This window comes from Pongo abelii, chromosome 4 (genome assembly GCF_028885655.2).
Source record: "Pongo abelii isolate AG06213 chromosome 4, NHGRI_mPonAbe1-v2.0_pri, whole genome shotgun sequence".
NCBI lineage: Eukaryota > Metazoa > Chordata > Mammalia > Primates > Hominidae > Pongo > Pongo abelii.
Window position 1 is genome coordinate 145,651,142 of NC_071989.2, and position 23,811 is coordinate 145,674,952.

At 43.6% G+C, this 23,811-nt stretch overlaps 1 protein-coding gene across 1 annotated transcript in view; it reads right to left on the minus strand.

Annotated features, from left to right (window-relative positions):
- Window positions 1-23,811, minus strand: part of SPOCK1 (SPARC (osteonectin), cwcv and kazal like domains proteoglycan 1) — a 535,952-nt gene that overhangs the window by 300,694 nt on the left and 211,447 nt on the right. The gene's annotated exons all lie outside the window — the stretch shown is intronic.

The following is a 23,811-nucleotide window of genomic DNA, read 5'->3' on the forward strand; positions in this document are numbered from 1 at the left end:
AAGAATGGCAGTGTTACTACATGTGTATTTTATGGGTTACACTGAAGAATATAATTATGTCAGGCATCTTCTGGACAGGACAGAGAACAGTCTTGCTGTAAATTCTAACTAACCCATATGAGGAAAGACTGATTCCATTTCACTATAGCATTTCATAAATGAATATTATTCAACCCTTTTTTAGGGATTGTTAAAACCTGAAAGACCCTATAAATGTAAACAGAGGCCCAAACTTAAGCATATTGACTTAGGTCTAGAATCACATAGTATTCCAAGGCAGCAGGAACTCTCTTGAAAAGTTGACATGGCCAGGCGCAGTGGCTCACACCTGTAATCCCAGCACTTTGGGAGGCTGAGGTGGGTGGATCACCTGACGTCAGGAGTTTGTGACCAGCCTGGCCAACATGGTGAAACCATATCTCTACTAAAAAATTAGCTAGGTGTGGTGGCACATGCCTGTAGTCCCAGCTACCCGAGAGGCTGAGACAGGAGAGTCACTTGAACCCGGGAAGCAGAGGCTGCAGTGAGCCAAGATCGCACCATTGCACTCCAGCCTGGATGAGACGGAGCAAGACTCTGTCTCAAAATAATAAATAAATAAATTAATTAATTAATTTTTAAAAAGTCACCATAAAGATCATGGCAAGAAAGTGACAAACCATACATGTCCAGGATGAAGGAGGAGGGCTGGTATTAGTGGGAGAGGAAGAAACAGAGACTGGTAGCAAATAAGACTCCAGTTACTGTTTTATTTTCTACAGCTGATCAACAAAGATAAAACTATATTTCTCCATTTATCTCACTTATTAAATATTCCACTAACATAGTATTGAAACCTGTGAAATTATTGGCACTCGATGGCTGGCGCAAAGGAATTTAACTATTAATGCTTTAGAGATATTCTGTTCTGATAAGCATCAATGAAAAAGAAAATGTTTTACATATACATATATACACATTTTATATATTATATATTATTAAAGATATATTTGTTATTATATATTACTACATGTTTTTCATACACATAAATATGCCAAGAGCATTCCACTCTATAATGCATCTTCCAATGAAATAATTAAGTCTGCTTAACATGAAATGACAAAATATTCTTGCTATAATTTGGGTGATTAAGTCTCTTCATCACGGATGATCATAGCCAACTACAGAGCCTATGGTTCCAGCCCATTTTGAATAAGAACCTGAATTTTCTTTTACTATACCATAGCCCCAAAATGACTGATGCAATTTAGCTCAAATATTCCCCAGGGATTTGCCTTTCAAGAGGTACCTATTTAATCTCCAAGGAATGTCAAAGCTGACTCTGAGGAAAAGATGGGGTGGCAGAACCAAATGAAAACCCAATTGCCTTGGCACCCAATTATAAAGATGATAATGTAATTTATTACATACTACAGCTTCAGATGCTACAGATCAAACACATTTAGTTCTCATGAAACAGATCATTTCTCCTTCATACATATTTTAGCTAAGCTGTTTGAACCCTGCCGTTTCATCTGATGATTACCTGAGATAATATTAATACAAATTACCAGCCTAGAAAATAAATGGGAGCCTCATTTGTCTTGACCAGGAGGGAGCAATAGAGACATAAACCGAAGGAAGCAAATTAAAAGGAGGGCAGGCAGTCACTTTGGAGTTGTCTGTGGGCCGATTGCAGATACACACAAAATGGAGAAGCACTTCCCTGCAACGCTAAGTGGATCAGAACTGAGTCTGTAGATCCCAGATGGAGGCAGACTCCACTTTACCAAAACTGCAACCTTTAGAAAGAGATCAATGAAGGGACTGTAGACAAACTGCTCTCAAGAGGATTCAGTGCAAACTGGTTCCATTTATCTTCACACTACTTGACTGGGGGGAATAGGAAGAAGGTCTGGTTGGTGGGTGGGAGAAATGTCCCCAAAATGATAATAGAAGTCACCAGAAAAGTGAGATTTCCAGACCATTATGTAAATGCATCTGTTATATAATGTGACATTTGCCTGTAATTTTGTGTGCAGTGGAAATCTCTGCTAATCAAACTATTATAGGGTACAAAACACTCCATTTATTAAGAAAGGAGCTAGCGTCAAACACAACTACCCTGCCTCTGAGCTGTTTTCATTCACATCTCTGGGCAAATAATTTACTGTTTGTCTCCTCCCCATCTCTGGTGAGGAGCCTCAGTGAGAATCCTTCTGAATGAAGTGACCCAGCTTGGGCAGTGACTTGAGGCTTCTCAGCCTTCCATTCAAACCTACCACTCATGAGAACCCTGTACAACAGGGCCTGGGAGTTGTCTGCATTAATACATTTCTGTGTGCACAAATCAGCCACCCCCACCCCCCACCCCCCCCACACACATGGACCTAGGCCGCTTCTGAGCAGGGATGGGTCTTACTCACCTGCACATCCCCTAAGGTATCACTCAACAGCACACAGTAAATCCTTGCTAAATCACATCAAATATAAGTAAGCAATACCAGTTTTATTAATATCTCTATATCCCTGTGAAATTCTCATAACTATTACTGGCGTGTGTAAGTACAGGTGGGTGTATGTTTATACACACATTCTAAATCACCTTCGCCCTGAATAGAGCAATTCTTTGATAAATTGGTCTGACATTTGGTTTAAAGTCCTGCAGGTCTTAGACAAAATGATTCAGGAAATAACAATGTCAGTTGCTCTGCTCTTTCAATAAGTAACCCACCAGTAAAACACAGATAATAACTGACAATCATACTTGTACTGTAACTAATGAGAAAAGATAAAGCAGCAAATGGACTGTTTATATGCATTTGATAAATTGCATCCCTTGGATATACCAATGAAAAATAAATGTGTGTGGTACTGGTTCACTGAACTAAAACAAATATTTACTACTGAGATTTCAGATTTAGAATGAAATTTACATTTTATTTGGCAACTACTTTGATGCTATGTCTACATACAGTTGAAAAATCAAAAACCTACCTCAACTTCCTGAGCACGAAAGCATTATAAATGAGAAAAAAATAAAAGAATCACATCAAACAATAGGAAGAAATGTATACATTTTTGATAATTGCATCAAATTTTCAAATTATCATAACATTAGAAAGGTCATCCAGATATGCTCTCTTAAGTCACCTACCATCATTCCTTTGAAAAGGTCCCAACAATTCACTAAGTTCATGGGAAAGGACATGAGGTTATGGGGTAGAATAACTGAAGCGGGAAGAAATCTGAGTGTGCTCTAGTGATCTATATCATTGCTGCCGAACAGCTAGCAAAATCATGATTAAATCCAAACACTCAGCCATGATTACCATCCACTAGAATTTCAAATGAGTAATTGCCTGTGACATTGGTCCAAAGGGCGAAATTCAATAAAAACCCCAAGATGACATCCAAGACCAAGAGTAGTATACCTTCTACATTTCTGCAAAGAAATTCCTTTGCCTTGCAGTTTCAAAATAGCTTGAGAGGTCCTCAAATCTGAGAAAAATATGGATTTATGTTCCTAGGAAATATGTAAAATGAATAGCATTGTCATTGCTCCTCTAGCTGATTCAAGGATCTTCACCAACACAAAGAGCTCCCTCTTCTTGGGGACTTTCTTTCTGTCTTGGTCAGTCCATCCAAGCTGGGGTGGAGAGAAGTCACCCACTGGCTTGTTCTTTTCCCAAGGGAAAGAACTGAGTCTGAGGTTTCTTCCCCAAAATATGCTCTGTGTTTGAGCTTTTCTTCTGGGGATATGAATGGGCATATGATGCTCCATTTGTACTCTGGCCAAGACATGTGTTGTCTCCTCAGACTCAAAACCATCCACAACCTTGACTTTATTAGCAAAATTATCAAATTGAGCTAGCCAAGAGCAGCCTTCTCAATATCTAGGAAGGAAAGAATAGGTCAGCACCAGGGAGTTAAAGTCAGAGAAGATACTGTAAACATGGCAGGCTTTGAAGCAGATGTGGGTTCAAATTCTGGCTCTAGCACTCACCAGCTAAGTGGCCTTGCACAATCTACTCAGCTTCTCCGAGTCAATTTCCTTATCCATAAAACAAGACCACTCGCACCTACCTTGAAGGATGGTCACAATGACTTGCAATAATGATGCAAAGTGCTTGGTATGATATCTGGCATATAGAATTAATAAATAAAAGGCACACAATTTCATGTCCATTTCCTGAGGTTTACGGTAGGGGGATGTCCCAGGAACACTGAGAGAAACATTAGTCTTTGTGTATATGTTTTAAATTTCAATAATGCAATTCTTGCGTATTTGAATCTTGTCAATTAGGCCCAAGTGAAGGGAGACCAATTGCAACCGGAAAAAATAATTATGAAATACTTAAATGCATGTAATTTTATTAGTCTCACGTATGAAGAGAGATTTTTAAAAAATCAATGAAATTTGAAAACTTGAGCTACAGGCATATTTTGTGTAAAGGGCAGACCCCTACTATCTAAGATTCGGTCACCCCTACTATCTAAGATTCTCTATTGAATAGACCCTATCTATTAAAAAAGATAATACTTACACCATTGGGCCTATTTGTGCATTGGTGTGGTGTTTTAAACCACTGAAAGGTATTACCTATCATGTAAATGTAAACAAATTAATTAAAGTTTCAATTATGATTAACTATATCCTGATAAGGGACCTGAACCTGCTCTGAACAGGCAAAATTTCTGTGTAATCATTAATTTACATGTAGAAAACAGATGGAGGAACCCTGAAAGGGTATGTCTCCTTGGCATACCAAACAAAGCCATTGCCATCTTGTAGCTTACAGCATGTAAACCTTCATTTCAGAGAAAGTACAAATTATACTGGCCTGAGGCCCAGCCTTGTCCGAGTATCACAAATTCCAAATTAATTAGGTCCAGGCATCTTTCTAAGAATGCCTGCTCCCTTCCCCTGCCATAGCTGGCAGGCCTCCATGAACATCCCGATGCTACCTTGTAGAGAATAAAACACCAGCTATTAACTACCACCTCACCATCCCTCCCCACTTATCCTCTCGCCAAACACAGGGATTGGCAGAAGCAGTGGTTTCCACCTTGGCTGATGTCTGGGGATGCTGTGGGGCTTTTCAAACACTGATGCCTGGCCCAGGGCAGGAGGTGCTGATTCAGTGGCTGGAGTGTAGCCTCCACACTGGGATTTTTTAAAAGCTCTCCAGGTGATTTTAATGTGCAGCCTCCATAGGAAGTCACACACTAAATCACAGTGACTGAGGTGACTGAGGGAAGGCCAGGCCCACCATGGAGAGCAAACCAGGTACAGAACATCAGGGGCCTTCTCCCCCAGCTTCTGGAGCTTTCCAGACTTGTATCCACCTACCACTCTCAGAGTCTGCTGCTCTAAGAGTCTCCAGCTCAGTAGACAGCACCTCTCCACCTGCTGCTGAGGCAAGAACCCAGGCCGCGGGCTGGACTCCTCCCTCTTCCTTCCCTCTGCCATTCAGGCAACAACGAAGTCCTCTTCGCTTGCACTCCTGGGTCTCTCTCACATCTCCCCTCTCCTCTGCCTTGGGTCAGGCCTCCACAATTTCTCCTCACAACATGGCCACGTGCCCTAACCAGCCTCCCTGCCTCCCCTGAGCCCTGCCCAGGCTGTTCACACTGCTTCAATAGTGACCTTCTAAAAGGATGTTCTGGTCACATCACCCTCCTGCTTAAAATGCTGGGGGGGGGGGCTCCCAGGTCAAGGCCAAGCCCATCAGCCCAGCTCACAGGACCTCTGTGCCCCAGCACCTGCTGAGCCTTGCAGTCCCCTTATGGCCACACTCTAGCTTACATGTTCGAGCCATCAGTGAACTATGTTTTAATCCTACAGCAGCCCACGCTCTCTTTGTTCCCCAAAACTCTGTCCATGCTATTCCTTCTGTGCCTGAAACACTCCACCTTATCCTTCTTTTGTTAACATTTACTCCTCTATCAAATCCCAGTTTAGACACTTCTTCTCGTGGAAAGCCTTCCTTGTCCCCAATCCCTCTGCACTCGAGGCACCCCTGCTGTGTGATCTGCAGCCCCCTGGGCTGCCTGAACAGAGCACTGAACTGCTCACACTGTAGAAGCTGGCTACTCCTCTGCAACTCAGCCACACAGACGGCAGTCCCTAGGGCCAGGGGCTGGGTAGCCTCACTGCTGAACCTCAGCACAGCATTCATTTGGCACCAGGTACTCTAACATCTACTGAATGAATAAGACAACAATCCAACTTTGGCTGGTTTTTTATGCCAGTATCTTGCACTGCAGCTCCTCAACTTCTTCCCCTTCATCTTAAAACTGATGGTTCTGTGACCTGGAGGTTTCTGAGGAAGGTGAAATAGATAACTCCCTTTTAGTGACTAACTGGGGCAGTAACAGGAAACTGGAAACCAATGGGGATGACATTGGAAGGTCTCAGAGGGATCAACCAGGCTCCATAGAAGGCGGACAGGTAGATTTCTGCCCAATGGCCCCATTCCACATCTCCTAATGCCCTGAGTCTCCTCAGGGACCAAAAGGACTTCATGATTTGGAACACTACAGCTGAGCCAAAATCTGATACAAGATTTAAGACTTGCATCAAATCAAAGCCCAAATCAAAACATCAAAGTAATAGTAATATTAATAGTAATCATCGTAATAATAGCAGCTACCACTTTTTTTTTTTTTTTAATAGACAGGATCTTGCCATCACTCAGGCTGAAGTGCAGTGGCACAATTGTAGGTCACTGTAACCTGGAATTCCTGAGCTCAAGTGATCCTCCTACCTCATCCTCCCAAGTAGTTAAGACTACAGGTGTACACCACAATGCCCAGCTAATTTTTAAATTTTTTGTAGAGATGGGGTCTTGCTATATTGCCCTAGCTGGTCTCAAACTCCTAGCCTCATGCAATCCTCTTGCCTCAGCCTCCTAAAGTGCTGGGATTACAGGCACGAGCTACTCTTGCAATAACAATCTGAGACAAGCATGTCAGTGTTATTGTTGTGGAAATTGAAGCTTAGAGAGATAAAATTACTATACAAGTTCACACAGCTAGTGAGAAGCAGAACCAGGATTTGAACTCCATTTTTGCCTGACTTCAAAGATCATGCTGTAACCACTACATACTACTGCTTCAATGGCATCAATGTGAACACCAGAGACCCTGGAGAGAAGGCATGGGGCTGCCTGCCCTGTGGAGATGCACCATGGTACAGGAGATACCAACAAATGGGAGGTGAGAACACAGATGAGGGGCCTCTCAAGAGATTCTCACTACCACTACCAGGACTCTCATTATGTCTGAAGCCTCAGCTTTCCTATCTGTGAAATAGGGGATGAAAACACCTGCCTCACAAGGTCTCTAAGTAAGCGGACAGCAGGTCTATCTGTCGTGTGTCTGCCCCAGGAAAGCAGGCAGGACACCCTGGATTCCTGATCCACCCCTAGCCTCAGGCCCAGCCTGACTAAGATGGTTTTCTGGGAAGAATCATGGCCTTCGGCCCCAAAGATAGCAGCCCCAAGAGCAGGCCGGCAGGAGATGAACAGGAGTCTCCTGCCTTTATGTGCCCTGAACTGAGCACTCACACCTGTTTACCACCAGCACTCCTGGTGGCTCTGTGCAAAGTGAAACATCCAACACCAACATCCAAGCACCATGCAGAGGATGTAGTGGCTTTCGCATGAATCATCTATCTGGAAAACTATGGCTGCAGGCTTGGCATGAAGTTTTCTTTAGCTGCAAAGTGAGGGATGCTATGGCTCCTCCTAGCCCTGCCGTTCTGCAGCTTCTCTTCCAAGGAACATCTGGGAAAGAAAGCAATAAAACTCCTTTCACTGTGTCCCTAAGACTGTCCTAGCTGCCACCTTGCAGCCCTGTATCCTGAGGCTCCAGCCTTTGGATCCACTTACACAGCAGATGCTCCTCACCAAAGCACCAGAAATAAATTGAGTCCAAGACTTTTTCCACTCCAAGCCTGTGCTGTCTTGATCTGATAATTCTCCTTTGAAATTTGCAATTTTGGAAGTGACATTTTCCCCATGGTAAGAGGTAACCAGAGTAGGCAAGCCTGCCACAAATGGACCCACATTCCTGAGCCACAGTTTTCCCGTACAATCACCAACAAGGCTTCCATGAAGAAGAGTGGGCATCCCCTCTCTGAGCAACAGCCACTGCTAACACCAGGGCCTACCACATGGGTAGAACAGTCCTCTGAGATTGACTGAAGGCTCTCCACAGAACCCACACTCCCAAAGGCTGCGGGGTCAAGGAGTCCTGAGCTACCCTGCCTGTTACCCAACAGGCACTGATGCAACTCTGTAATTGTTGTAACACAATTTCTTCTCCCCAGCACTGACAGAAAGATGCCTGATAGAAACAGATGACCATGAGGCACTTCAGCCAGGCTCCACTCTTCATAACTTGCTCAGCTGACCCCTTGGACAGAGAGATGATGTACTGATGTCATGTGGACAAGATGGATGGTCCAGAGAACCTACAAGAGAATTGTCTTTAGAACAAGAGCAATGAACATGAGTCCCCAGATAGTAGTCCTAACCCCACTTTTGAGGACCCATGTACTAGTCTATGCCATGAACAACTGGCTGTCCTACTTCCCCCCAGGGGGAATGCTATTATCTGGTCCCGCTTATTTAGGGCCTGGGCACCCACAGAGACAAAGTGAGGCTAAGGCTAGGAAAGAAATGGAGATCAAACGCTCTAGGACCTCAATGCCCAATGACACATCCAGATTTAACCTATAAGCATTGGGGAGCCCCTGGAGGGCTTATTTGGAGGGTGACCCCACCAAACTGGTATTTTCTAAAGCACACTGCACTCTCTCTTGTGTGGGACAAATTAGAGAGAGCCCAACTGAAACCAAGGACACCAGCGAAGACTAACAACTACCCTTACCCTCTTGAAACCCATGGTCTAGCCGAGGAGAAGTAACAAGAAATGTAAGCAGATTAAGCATAACATGACCTGGTAACTATCACTTAGAAAAATTAGCTATGGGTACACAGAGGAAGAAGCCACAAATTATTCCAGAGAACCAGGGAAGATTCTACTTAGGAAGTACCACTGAAGCTAGCTCTTGAAGGACGGTTTTCCAGAGGAGGGACACACAGTGGCGCGAGAAAGGACATTGCATTCAGGGGATCTGGCAGGTGCACGATCATGCAGTCTTTGCCACAGCAGCTCTAAGCTATGACAAAAGGCCATGAAGCATGAGCCCAGGTGCAACAACAGAGAAGAGAAAATGGGAGATGCTGGCAGCTCTACTCAGTGTCTCCTGCACCTCTCAGTCTGCTCTTTGCTCTGTGACTAGGAAACTCTGTAGCTACTGCAGCTGGCTGCCAGAGATAATGCATATGATAATTACAATCCCTCCACTTTAGCTGGAAGGCTGAGCCATGACACTGTGTCTATGCCACCCAAGGGACAAGAAGCAAGCCCACACCCTGGCCCTTCCAATCCAGCAGCAAGTTTTGCCATGCCACCTGTTATGGACATGTGTGAGTCATTATGAAGCATAATTAAAACCAACTAGTCTTCTGCCTGCCCTCTTTCCCTCCTAAAGAGACATGCTGAGAGCTTGCTGTACCTTTCCTTTGTTAAATAATTAAACGTCTTTCCCTCTGAAGGTGAGCTCATAGGGCCATGCCATGTGCTTACGAAACCAGGACCCTGGAGGTCCCCCCCACAGCCAGTGATTGTGATTCATGGCCTCTGGCTCTCACTCGGCCTTTGAAAGGTCCCACTCTAGTTTGCAGGGGACTAGAGAAGGGGAAGAGGAACAACCAGGGTTCCTGAGTCCCATCTTTTAAAATAAAAATTCTCCAGGGTAAAATTATCAGGTAAGATCATTTATACGATAAAAAAATACACATCAATAAGGACATATTTATTTCTTGTAAGGAGCACCCAGCTGACAGAAATCATGTAATACTTTTATGTTTTCTTTTCATTTATTATTTGGGGAAACAATAGGAATGTTAATAACATTGCAAGTCCCTTCCAGTCCTAACAGTCTATGATTCTAAACATGTCAAATGATAAATCAAATATGCCTAAAAGCTCTGTGTAAATAAACTAGGAGCAATTTTCAGACTAGCAAAGACTGGAATGCACTGAAAGAATCCAAGGCAGACTAAAGCAATAAGCTGCTTTTGCTTTTCTTTTTATTTTTGTTTCCAAATTTTAAGGACCTAACATGAACACAAACAGTAATTATGTCCTAGATCTTTAAAAATCCCTTTCCTGTTAAATAACTTATGAATATTAAAGAAAGATTCCAGTTGGATTTTTCTCATGATGCCCAGAACTACTAAAACAGAATCTCTTGAGCAAATTATCAAGACCAAATCCTTTGGCAAAATTATGTTCTCTTGCAAGTCGAAGACTCTTAGGGGAAAGTTACATAGGAAGACATGAGAAGAAAACAGAAAGACAATAAGAAAGAAGACTAAAGATGCCACAGTGATTACTTCATCCACCTCATAAACACAGCCCCGGTGCACCAATCCCCTCCTCCCAGGGCTCAGAGTCCTGCAAAGGAAGGACAGCCACCTCCACCAACGTGCTGGAAGCCTCAACCATCCTTACATAGTGCCCATGACCCACTGTAAGAAGAAGAGAAGGGAATACAGAAAAGGATTAGAGAAAAATCAAAATGGTAAAAATTGTTATGGGAATATGAAGGGTTTCTTCCTGTTTCCACTTTACTACTTTTCAATTAAAAAAAAAACATGGATTACTTCTTAAATTCATATATTGTCTATATATTCATTCATTTATTCATTCAGTCATTGACTCGTTCATTTAAAGCCCTCTGGGGTAGGTATAAGGAAAACAGCATCACCCTAACATTATAATCTGGGAAACTATAGCCCAGAAAAGTAAAATCATCTTTACATGAATTCACACAACACTAAAATCTATAGTATAAGGTCCATGTACACCAGTGGCATAGACTCTGAGAAAAGTATCTACATCCCAGACATGAGGAGTAAAAATGAAGAGCTTCTTGGGCCATGATCATGGATAAAGTCCAGGAATGCTTCCAGGCAGCTGAATGGAACCACAAACCCTTATAATTAGCCTGTTTCTGCGATGGCAAATAGTGTCACCCATTCATTTATTTCTTTTGTCCTGGCATTTCTGCTACCCTATTAAGAAATGAAAGATCTGAAATAAGCAAGGAGTGACCCTCAGCTCACCCACCAACACATAGCCCATGGCCCATGCCAGAAATATGCAGGAGAAAGCCCCAGAAATCATGTTTACCCACAAGGCGGTGACAGCTCCTGCAAAATATCCAAATTGTGGCTCGATTTGTTCAAGCATTCAGGGCTCAGCTATCTCATCTAATTTGCCAGCAAGACACACAAGTCACAGCTAGAACTGAAGGCACCCTGTCAGGGCTGCCTGCTGGAATTATTTGGGAACAATACTGTGTGGGTTACTGTCAAGCTGCCTATCACAGCCTCGGATGTCCGTTTCTCACACCTCTCTTCACAAAACTCAGCTCTTAGCCCAGCTTGGAGCTAAAATTAATGGTTCTGCTTCCTGGTCTAAAACATGAAATATATGAACGGCTATGGTAGTTTTTTAACTGGTAACTTTTCTTGATGTTTCTATTGCCATTGCCTAAGTGACTCTGGACAAGCATTTAACCTTCCTAGGCTTCAGTTTCCTCATCTGAAAATGAGGGCAATGGTGCCTACTCTATCGGGGTTAATGGGAGGATTATTTGAGACTTATATGCCAAACACCCAGCACATAGGATGCACCAAGAAATGGTAACTATATTTTGTAGTTGACCCCAGTATATCCTCTGCCTTACGCTAATAACAGAGTTTTAAAAATATACTGCTACTTTCCTCTGGATTAGTATATTTGTGATGCTGCCATTCTGACTCTGAGGAGATTTTTAAAAATCAAATCTGGGTGATAGCTGCATTGGAAAAGCGGCAGCCACTGCTCTGTGCAAAAGTGTAAATAAAATGCCACTTAAGTAATCACATTACTCACAGCTTAACGTATGCAGCTCAGAGCTGCAAGCAAACACGCATGTGTGATGGATTTCTCATTATCTGTTGACTGCCACTGCAGTCCATCCAGCTGTCTGCAGGCGTCCTGCCTGGGAACGTCTACATCAGCTCCTGATGGGCCCACACTCCTGCTATCAGTGGGAACAGACCTAGCAGGAAGGAGGTGATGCCTTCATAATAAGGTGATAATGCAAACAGAAATGTTTGTTTGGAGAAAAGCTGCCAGGTTCGAAGTCAGCCACTGAAGTTCCCTTCCTTAGCTTCCAAATGATGCTGGGACTCCCCAACATCATTTGGGCCAGAGGAAACTCTAGTTTCTTCCTCCTGGTCCCTGCCATGGAGAGACTCGGCCTCCTCAGAAGCTATGGTATCTTCTACTTTTGACTCAGCAGTGCCCAGTGCCAGACCAGGCACCAAAGGAGAAAACCCAGAAATACTGCATTAGACTCTAGCTCCTCTCTGAAGTGGGGCTCTGAAATCCCAGGGGTTCCCATTTGACTAAAGCTGCCCAGAAAAGTGCCAAGAACTGACTGCAGATGCATTACGTGCTTAGACCTTTTATACTCTGGATAGATACAGAACTTGTGGAGAAGCCACTTCACAATCCAACTGCAAGTGTACAGTGCAGTTGTGGGTGTCTACAGGGGCACAGGCTGGAATGTCCTCAGGTAAGGATGCGAGGCTCAGTTCCTCATGCTAAATCTGATCCTCTGAGGCACCTGCCACCTTTCCTTGGGGATGGGGCTGCCTCCACGTGGGTATCTTTGATTGGGGTAAGGCTTATCCTCAGAGACTCTACCCCTTTTGCCTCTACCTCCCAGTGGAGCTTCTGTGCCCTCATGATCTTCTTCCCTACCTTTGCACCTCAACACTTGCTCCTGGATCCTTCCTCAGCTCCCAGTTCACTCACATGTTATAAGTGATCCAAGCCTGAAGTGACAGACTTCTACCAGGGTGTCTGGCTCCTGAATTTATGGCATGCCTGACAGCCTCAGTCAGAAAAGGATGGAAGGTGAGGACACTTAAGAACTAGCAGAGACCAGGGGCAGTGGCTCAGGCCTGTAATCCCAGCACTATGGGAGGCCAAGGTGGGCAGACCACTTGAGGCCAGGAGTTTGAGACCAGCCTGGCCAACACAGTGAAACCTCATCTCTACCAAAAAATACAAAAATTAGCCAGGTGTGGTGATGTGCACCTGTAGTCCCAGCTACCTGGAAGGATGAGACAGGAGAATCACTTGAACCCAGGAGGTGGAGGTTGAAGTGGGCCAAGATCATGCCACTGCACTCCAGCCTGGGTGACAGAGTAAAACCCTATCTCAAAAACAAGACGAAACAAACAAACAAAAAAAAAAAAAAACTAGGGTAGAGGTAAAAGGGAATGAAAATATTCTGCAAATAGCATTCAAGGAAGAGACAGTGGCCAAGAAAATGAGCATAGTCAATGTGAAAACATTTTCTACTACAGACCTGAAATAGGCCCAGTAGGCAGCAGAGCAAGGACCCAGGTCCTAGTGGAGGTAATGATACCTTGCCATTTTCTAAGCAGAAACCAAGAAACTGTAACTTGAGCCTGTGTTCCACCTACAACAGGAAGCAAATGAATGTTTACTGAACATCCATGGCCTGCCAAGCACCGCACTCTGTGCTTTACATAGATTATTCCACAATATCATCACAATGACTTTGCAAGGATGATGGTAGCCTCTATATTTTGTAGCTGAGGAAACCATGGCTCAGAGAAGTTAAGTAACCTGTTCCAGGTGACACCAGGCAGGAAACACAAGAGCCAGCAGTCACATCTGGTTCTGTCCAACTGCTCCTTCTATGCACCATGATAGCCTATCGCCCCAAATTGACTACAGGTTCCACCAAGTTCTAGACCATCATCTTCCAAAGGGTGAACTCTGCTGCACCCGACTCAGACCCATACAACCAGCAGAGACTCAGAACAGGTATTGGTTAATCAAAGCTGCTACATGGAGAAACTATGACTCCTCTTGGCAACTAACAATTCTTTTGAAGGAAAAGGACCACTCTTGATAAAGCCTAGGGAAACTGAGCTTTCTGTGCTAAAACATGAGTGAACACAGGATTTAGAAAGAGAGGGGACAAGAACTGAAATCCTAAGAGACATCTGGAAGGAAGGGGACGGAAGGACGAGGAAGGTGCTGGGCCTGGCTCTGCGCTAGAGTAAGGTCAGGAGAAAGCCAGTCCATGGGAAGGTCCTTCGGGTGGCGGAGTGACCTCATGAAAGGAGAAAATACACGTTTAATTACAAATTTTGAGATTGTCTGTTGTGGAGTGTGTGAGGTAAGACCCATCCTCAGTCTCCCACACAAAATCTTTAGTGAATTCCACTGGGCACACTAACACCTGTGTGCAAATGACTCCTCTTTGGGAAAGGAGGGGCGGGTTCAAAGAGGTGGCAAGTTCTGTGACTGTAAGGGAAGCTCTGGGAACTACAAGATGAGGGAACAGCTGGCCCCAAACCAACCTTGCTATGACACTGGACCTCTGCATGGCTCCTGGGTAGAGATGGGCAGTGGGCAGAGGATAAAGCAGGAGTCTCGCTCATATAGTGTTTGTTTACACAGGTTCTGGGGAGGGCCAGTTCTCAATGTATGGAGAACAACTCGCTACTGTGCATCAGCCCACAGTTCGATATGTGAATTGCCCCAGACTAATGTGCCTCTGTCCCCAGCAGCAGCACAAGCACAGATCGGGCCCAACAGCCAAGCGGGTTGCTGGCAGACACACACATGTTAAGAAACCTGGGGCCCGCCTCACTAAAATTAGATGCAAATTTGATTTTGGTCATTGCTTGCCTTCCTGCTGGTCCTTGCATACTTCTACTCAATGATTATATCTGATGACAGAACTGGAGAAAATATTAAACAAATTATGAACACATGCTCAATCATAGCAACACAGACCTTTTGCGTTATTAACATTGTCTCTCTGCTCTTTAGAGGACCACATTATTCTTGAATCTTTCACAGCTAAAATCTACCTGCAAACATAAATCTCCCTCACCATAATGTGAACAAGTTCCCTAACAACAGCAGCAGTTCATTACCAAACCATTTTGGGTTAGATTTCTCCAAGAAAATAAATAACTAGTTTAAAGACTGTCAGAAAAATGGCCCACTCATATTCAGCTTAAACATGGTTATTTATTAGAAATTATCAAGAGCCACTCACACCTGTGGTAACTATTAGCACAGAAGGTCCTTAGTGAGGTTTCTACTTAAAGACAGGAAAAAGACATGAAACATGGAGGTGCCATGGCATTCCATTTTGAATAGATCTGCATTTCAGCCTCGCCTTGGCCTTTGTGTCTGATCTTGGTAATGGAAGCCTTTTGCACCAATTGTTCAGGCATGGAAGAGCCCTAGGGGGATATTTGTAAGAGGGGAGAATATCACATGTAGGGCCACTACTCTGTGCCAGGCAGGGCTCACCCTCCAAAGTGGGGGTCAGCACAATTGTTTTTTTCTGTAAAGGGCCAAATAGTAAATAGTTTAGGTTTTGAAGGCCATATGCAGACTCTGTCACACATTTGTCTTCTTTTTAACCCCTCCTTTAAAAATCATACTAAACTAGCTGGCCTCAGCTGGAGCAGGCCTGTAGGCTGAGTTTGTCCACCCTGCTCTAAACAGACTACATTTCTTAATGTTCTTCACCACCCTAGGTGGTCGATGCTGTTTTTACCATTTTAAAGATAAAGGGAATGAGGTGCTGAGATGTTAGGGAACCTGCTTGAGTTCACACACTTGGCTAAGTGTCAAAGTACAAAGCCAGGCAGGATCTAAATCTAGGTCCATTCGTTTTTAAAGGTCAGACACTTCCCACTATATCACATGGCCTCAAAAACATTCTAAATTTGGCAACTCTCTTCTCAGAAAAGAGTGAATTTATACTATGAGTAAGAAGGGATGTAGGGAACTAATGTTTCTTGAACATCTATGTGTTGCCCTGGCCATGAGAGTCCACAGGGCTGCCATGGATGGTTGTATAGGTCACTCACTGAACAAGAATGCCAGGTCAGGAAACTAACACAGGCTGAAATCCCATCTGCACTGCACACAGTAACCAAGCACCCTGGAGCAGGTCTGCATTCACCCAGAGGTGCCCCTTCTTCTATTTCTTACTAGGCCCATGGTGGCTGCAGCAGCCCTGCTAGTGTACCTCCCAGGGAGGCAGAATGAGGGAGGACCAGCCTCACCAAAATCCAGGGGAGACTGCACCCTAGAACAGCAAAGGGAGATAGAATAGAGTCTGAGTGTGTCAAATCACAGAGCAGGAGGGTGGTGGGTGAAGCCAGTGACAAGGACCCAGGTACCAAGTCTCGACCACAAGGAGAACAAAGTCCCCCCAACAACCTTAGGATAGAATTTTGCAGTAAGAAGACAAACAGACTACTGTTGCACACACAGTATGAATTAACGTACATCATTATCTCAAAAGATAACAGTGGAAAATAGGTACTTTAAAGGAAGAGTTACACAAATTCTATTCAGTTCAACAATTATTGGCTCTCTTAGTGATCACTTTATAAGAGCTTATTAAAAGGCGACAGGAAGTGCTGGAGAATTTCCCTAATATCTTGATGTTTATATTCTACAGGTGCCATCCTTAACAAAAACACACTGTTAACCCGGAAGAAAAATAGGTGGCACCCAGGGTCACACTGCTTTTCAGTTGGTCCTGCAAGCTCCCAGCCCACAGTTCTTCAGACCACTGCCTCCAAAGTCATCACCCAAGCATTATGGGGACATACAAGTCCCCACTTGGCTGCCATGGTGCAAACTGTTTCTGCCCTAAAGCTCCCTGTCAGAAGACAGCTAGGGTCCAGTCCCAAGACTGACTGTATGTCCTGCTCATCATGCCCCTCCTCCTGGACTCAGATCTTCTGGTCATAACTTGCAGGATGCAAACTAAACCAAACACCACCAGAAGTTCCTCCACACAGAGGCATGCTCCTGCCTCAGGACTCGACAAGACTTCCTTGCAGTGACAGTGCTGGGAAAGGGTCCTTAAGCACCCTTGAGGCTTCTGTTCTCCCCCATCCTACCCAACTGGAAAAATATGCTCAGAATCGTCTCCCTGAGATCGCAGAGGGCAAAAATTTAGTGAAATTGATAGGGACTAGTTAACAAATGGAAGAAACTACACTTTCCGTTTTTAATCTCCAATTTTAAGGACAACATTTTTCTCAGATGCCTCTAAAAATTTCTGCAATTGTCTCTAGATAGACACTAGTGAAGAGAGAAAGCAAATTGCTCCCTGCAATTACTAAGCTCTGAACTCCTAAACAGCCAATTTTTATGCTGCCATTGTAGTTGTGTCTATGGACAGCTGGTTCAGGCTAGGGCAATCATTCCCAGAGCCCTTCACTACTGCTAAATGCAATGTGGAAAATTACCCAGAAAACAGCTGTTTGTGCTTTAGGCGGTACCTACATGGGGAGAGAAGCAATGGGCGGGTAGAAGTCACAAGCCATAAAATTGAGAAAATACTATTTTCAAGTTAAAAGCAAAGGGAAGTCCCATTACAAGAGGTAATCAATAATCAAGAAGAAGGACAATAAGAAAAGACCCTCTGGTTAAAGAGAGAAAGGAAGCAGCAAGAGTCCCCTCCAAATGACAAATAAGTGAGCTGTAACAGTCCCAGAGAGACTTCACTTCACCACTGTTATGGTCCCAAGAGCATTGATGGCGCTTCACTCAGCAACAGTGAGCCAGGCACAGTCCTCAGCTTCTGTGTGATTTTCTCCTTCAATGCACACAGCTCCACAATGTAGAGGCAGCTTCTATCTCAATTTTGGTAAAGTCTGTGGCTCAATGCACACTGCTACTGACTTTTGAAAGAACAAATAATGGCAGCATACCTATTACTACTTTCCAACCATAAGCCAAGAACCTAAGAGACTTGGAACCCTTGGACATACCCAATCCTGACTCTGTCCCAGGTCTCGACAATAAGCTGCCCACAACATAGAAAGACCAGCACAGTGTCCTGAATCCTACACAATGCTGGGCCCTATCTTCCCAGCCACAGCCAATTCTCACTCTTTACTTTGAATCCCTCTTACCTGTGAACAATTGGCCAGTGGGGTATAAAGCAAGGGTCTCTAATCAGTGAATACAGAGAGGGTCCAGAAGCAGCCAGAGAATCAAATCACTAGCCTCTCCTAGGTTCCTGAGACCTGGCAGTCATTTGCTGCCAAGCCTGGACACCAGGCTACATTTAGATGGAAAATCTGGACTCACAGAGATTGTTACATACAGAATTCTAAGCAAGGTTATTGAAGTCCCTCATGGTTTACCCAGAACCTCCAGGCTCTCCTAACTGTACCAGGGGAACAGGACACAATGCCATCTGGAATGATGTTTTAGTAAACAACTTTAAAAGCCACTAAGGTGACTGTTGACTTCATTGATTTATTTCTGTGATGGAGAACTGGGGAAGGAGAAGCTACCCAATTTTTCCTCAGTACTGAACTAATCATAGCAGAAAGCTTGAAATGTGGTTTGATTAGCTTAATGCAAACTGCAAAAAGCAAGGATACATCCTCACCAGCAGAGCAGTGCAGTAGAGTACTGAGCTCTGGGGTCCAAGAGAACCCAGCTTGAGTCTTCGCTTCAACAGGATTATTGACTACGTAACCTTAGAAATGAACTGAACCTCACTTATCCAATCTATGAAATGAGGTTATTAATGAAGCAAGCTTCATAGAGTTTACCAAGTCAAAATGAGTTAATCCATGTAATGTGCTTAGCTAAAGGACTGATGAATGCTCATTATAAGTAATACTCTTGTTTAATAAATGATTATAAATTATATGTATTTTAACCCTTACCTCCTTTTTTTCTTTCCAAGGCCTGCTTCTCTTATAATCATTTTAGGGGAAAATGGTTAAAGGAAATACTTGATTGGCTTGTTGCTTTTCTTTAAAACATGGCACATTCTGCTTCCATGTTCTAAAATATGATCCAAAAAGTCAGTGACTCTTTGGATTTTACCCAGTGGAAATGAGTCCTTTAAAAAGAGGTCTAACATGTAAGCCAGAGGCAAAGGTGAGAGAAAGTGGTTCTTTTTTATCATAAAGCAGCAGCAATTCAGGGGAGAAAGACAACAAGTTTCCCAGCTAGAGATGTGTTGGTTGAAGCTGGAACAAAGCCATTAGAGCTGTATATCATGCTCAACAAGAGAAGGAAAACCACATTTTCCCAGATCTTGCTTTAAAATGCATAAGGGAATGAGCAGGCAAAGAATAAAATTCATAAAGCATCTCCCACCTCAAAAAAACACCAAAAAGAGAGTGAAAAGCCAAGCCACATAGAGAGAAGACACTTGCATCATTTAAAACCAACAAATGGCTTGCATGTAGAACTTACACCAATCAATAAGAAAAAGACAGATAATCCAATTAAAAATAAGACACAGGAGGTATGAATAGGCACTTTACAAAATAGGATACCCATAGGCCAAAATATACCAGAATGCCTAAAAACTAAAAGATAATGGCCATACCAAGCATAAGAAAAGATGTGGAGCAACTGGAACTCCTGCACACTGCTGGCAGGAGGGCAGCATTAAAGTGCTACAGCTGCTTCAGAAAACTGTTTGGCAATAGGAGCTGAAGATAAGCACATGAACCTCACAGCCCAGCAACTCCAACCCTAGGATTTTACCCAATGGAAATGAGTACAGTAATACAAAAAGACCTCAACAGAAATGTTCATAAGCAGAAATACTCAAAATAACCCTCACTTGAAAAAACTCAAATATCCACCAGGAATATTAATCAAATGGACACTGTCGTATGTTCACACAACGGAATTTTACACAGAAAAAAAAATTGCTATGCATTACCAGAGATAATATTACCTACATAACAGTGATTGACAAAAGGCCAGACATAGAAGAATATTAACTGTGTGAGTCCATCTATCCATCTATATAAAGTTCAAAAAAGGGCAAAACTAACATATGATGAAAAGTTAGAACAGCAGTGTCCTTTGGAAACAAGGGAGGTGAAAGGAGTCAGGAGGAGAATACGATTAGGGGAGCATAAGTGAGGCTTTTGGAGTAATAGTAATATTCTGTTTCTTGATCTCAGGGATGGTTACATGGGTGTGCTCACTTTGTGCTAAGTCCATTCTATTCATGTATTTTGCACACATGCATATCACATTTTAATAAAGGTTTGAGAAATAAGTGAAACAGAAACAGGCTATTCTGATGTCTTGATATCATTGACATGGGCCACTGCTTAGTTGTGAATAAAGAAATACTCTGAGACAGAAAAAGGCATTTCCAGGGAAACCTTCACATGGCAGAATGGACAGGTTTCCTAATACCAGGTGAACTGCTGAAGGTGCACATCCCACAGTCAGGGAGAAGCAGGGCCCTTGTCTAGTCTCAACCCTGACAGGTCTGGAAAGTCAGAAAGGCGCAAGGGGAGCCTAGTACTGGCACAAGTAGTAATTAACATATCGATCGCTTACTAAGTGCTGGTATCTTTCCAAGTGCATAAAACATCTCAATCGATGTAATCCTCATTACTCCCTATTTTATTTTTCAAGTGAAGTAACTAAGCACAAGAGGAATTTGGGGGTTGGCCTGAGGACACACAGCTGGTAAGAGCCAGAGCCTAGATTCACCTGGGTAGTCTTGATCCAGAACCCACATGCTTAACAGCACAATTGACCACCTCCCTGAACTACCTGGCGATCTATAGAAGAACAGGAAATCCATCCATCTGCCTCAGCAGAAGCATGCATGCCAGCCCAGAAGAGAGCAGACAGACACTGGAGGAGCAGAGCCACCAGGGATGGGCACCAACCACATGCCAGGCAACAGGCTAAGCGAGCTCTCTGTCCCAATTTCGATTTAATTCTCACATCCCTCTAATATAGCTATGATTATTGGCCCTATTTGAAAGATGAAAAACGTGAGGCTCAGAAAAGTTAACTTTACACAGCCAGGGAGGGGCACAGGCAGGTTGCAAGTGTGTAATTCCTTCACCTGAAAGGTCAGTAAGGTCTCCCAGGTCCTACAAACTAGAATCAGAACAGGCCCTGACATCATGGTGTTTCCATGGAAACTCTAGGAGGCCACCACTACTGAGGTCAGGTGTGGGCAGAGGAGTTCACACCTATAAGATTGCTTTATAGGTCCAGGCTAGAACCAAATGCAGCAAATAACAGAGCTCCCTCGAGCAAGGAGAGGGGTAAGCTGAGCTATGAGAACTCCATGCAAATGAAAGCTGATGGGAGGCTTGGACATGCCCTGCCTGGAGTGGTGGAGAGGACCTCTGTTTTATCTGTCCCACAGGCTTCCCCCTTCTTCCAAGCAAACCATTTACCTAAGGTCCAGGCATGGCTGACCACACCCCCAGCCAAGCTGGCCACTGTGAGCTCACACTCCTTGCCACAGCGATGCATCAAGGAATGGATGCATGACCTTCACAGCTTGGTAAAAACCCTTCCTGTTTGCATGTGGATGCCAGAGAGAAAGCGTTCTCTCTCCACATGGCCCTATTAGGAAGACGCTGGCTTGGAACTGCCAGAGAAGATCTTCCCAGTCAGTGATAAAAGCATCTCTGAGAATAAATCCAATGTGCCAAAGGACCTACAGCCAAGAGAGAGGAAGAAGCGAGTGCAAGCCTGGATGCAGCCATGCCTGAAGTCCAACAAAGAACTTTCAAATTACACGGAACAATAATTCGGCTTTGTATGTAAGCCAGCCTGAACTAAATTTCATTCATGTGTAACCATGAGAATCCTAACACAGTAGAGGTCTCTGGATGAGGTATGAGGAAGGAACATTTTCCAAAGCAAGAAACTGCCGACTAAAGGGGGTGAAGCTGAACAGTCTTAATTACCCTTGAGGAGAGTTTCGAATGGGAACTACCCTAAGCTAAACTCCTGAAAGTGTTGCTCAGCATCCAGAAAAGGAAGGAGCTTGGTTTCATAGGAAAACCCTATGCTGTCCATTCACTGTGTAGTTAAAGAAAAAAAAAAGAAAAAAAGTTGGAGGAGCCAGACCAAAATGCTGGGGCAGCTGCCATGGGTGTGAATGTGATCTGAAAAGACTGAGTTACCCATCACCTTCCAGAGAAAACAATTGTTAGAACGAAGCCCTTCCCAGGACAGAACTAGTGCATAGCCAGCTAGTCTTCTGCACATGAATCTCTACAGTGTAATGCATTGACACATCTTTAACAAGATTTTCCTGTGATTTTCATTCCATACAGGATTCAGCCACTGAGAAAGAACAAAATGGTATTTTACTACCTGTAGATACACACCCTAACTTTTAAATTCGTATCTTCAGATAGGAAGGGAGTTGGCAATAAGAGGTAATTAAATCCATAAATCCACTAGTTTATCACTGGACAAACACACAACTGGCACCATGACAGTAAACTCTTTGCAGGCCACATTTCCCTCAGAGTCGCTGCTGCAAACACAGCGGAAAATCCTGATTTGGAGTGAGAAATAATTTCATTTTGATCTTGTTTATCTTCTTGGTCTAGTAATCCCCTGTGACCAGTGCCCATCTGGCACATTCTTTTAAGAAAACTGTGGCCACTGCTGTTTCATTCAATTCTGCGGTTGGTTTGTTGAATTTTTTTCAATGTACATTGTAGGCCATTGGGTATTGGGCTTATTTCTTTAAATAAATCTAATAAATGAACACACAGCACCATTTATTTCAGGAATATTTTGAAAGCACAAATAACATGTTGGCAGCTTTTATTAGAGCACATGAAATGCTGTCTCCAGGGGAGTTCACAGAGCCCAACAAATTAGTTTAATCTCAAGTGGACCATGATGAAGGAAAGTGATCCACCAAAGCAATACACAATTAGTACTAATATTCTGCAATTCTGTAGCTTGCATCATCTGAGCATTTTAGGATGGACTACATGCTTTAATAAATTCTGACAATGCCCTCTAGAGCTTCAAATCTCAAACTTTAGCCTGCATCAGAATCACAGAGGAAGTGGAAAAAAGAGGCAGATCCCTGGGACTTACCCACAGAAATTCTGATTCAGGAAATCTGTCACGGGGCTCTGAAATCCCACCTTGCCTCCTCTCCAGTGTGACGGTGCTCCTGGTGTGAATCAGGAATACTACCATAAAGAAAGGTAATACCGCTTTCCCTATACACGGACAAGAGCTCGGAATAAGTAGAAGCTTGACACTTGCTGTAGGGCAGCACCATCTAATAAAACTTTAAACAATGCACCAGGCATGGTGGCTCACGCCTATAATCCCAGCATTTTGAGAGGCTGAGGCGGGTGGATCATGAGGTCAGGAGATCGAGACCATCCTCGCTAACACGGTGAAACCCCGTCTCTACTAAAAATACAAAAAAATTGGCCGGGCGTGGTGGCATGCACCTGTAGTCCTAGCTACTCAGGAGGCTGAGGCAGGAGAACAGCGTGAACCCGGGAGGCGGAGCTTGCAGTGAGCCAATATAGCACCACTGCACTCCAGCTTGGGCGACAGAGCAACACTCCATCTCAAAAAGTGATGCTGGAAATGGTCTCTATTCTGCACTGCCCAAAACAGTAGCCACGTGGGCTAATGACCTCTTGAAATATCACTAGTATGACTGACAAATTGAGCATTTAATTTTATTTAATTTCAATGAATTTAAATTTAAATGGCCACATGTGTCTTTTGGCTTCTTTATCAAACCATATGGTACTAGATGAAACAGCAGCATCTAAGAAAAAATAATTGAGAGTTAGCTGTACTAGATCATATTTATTT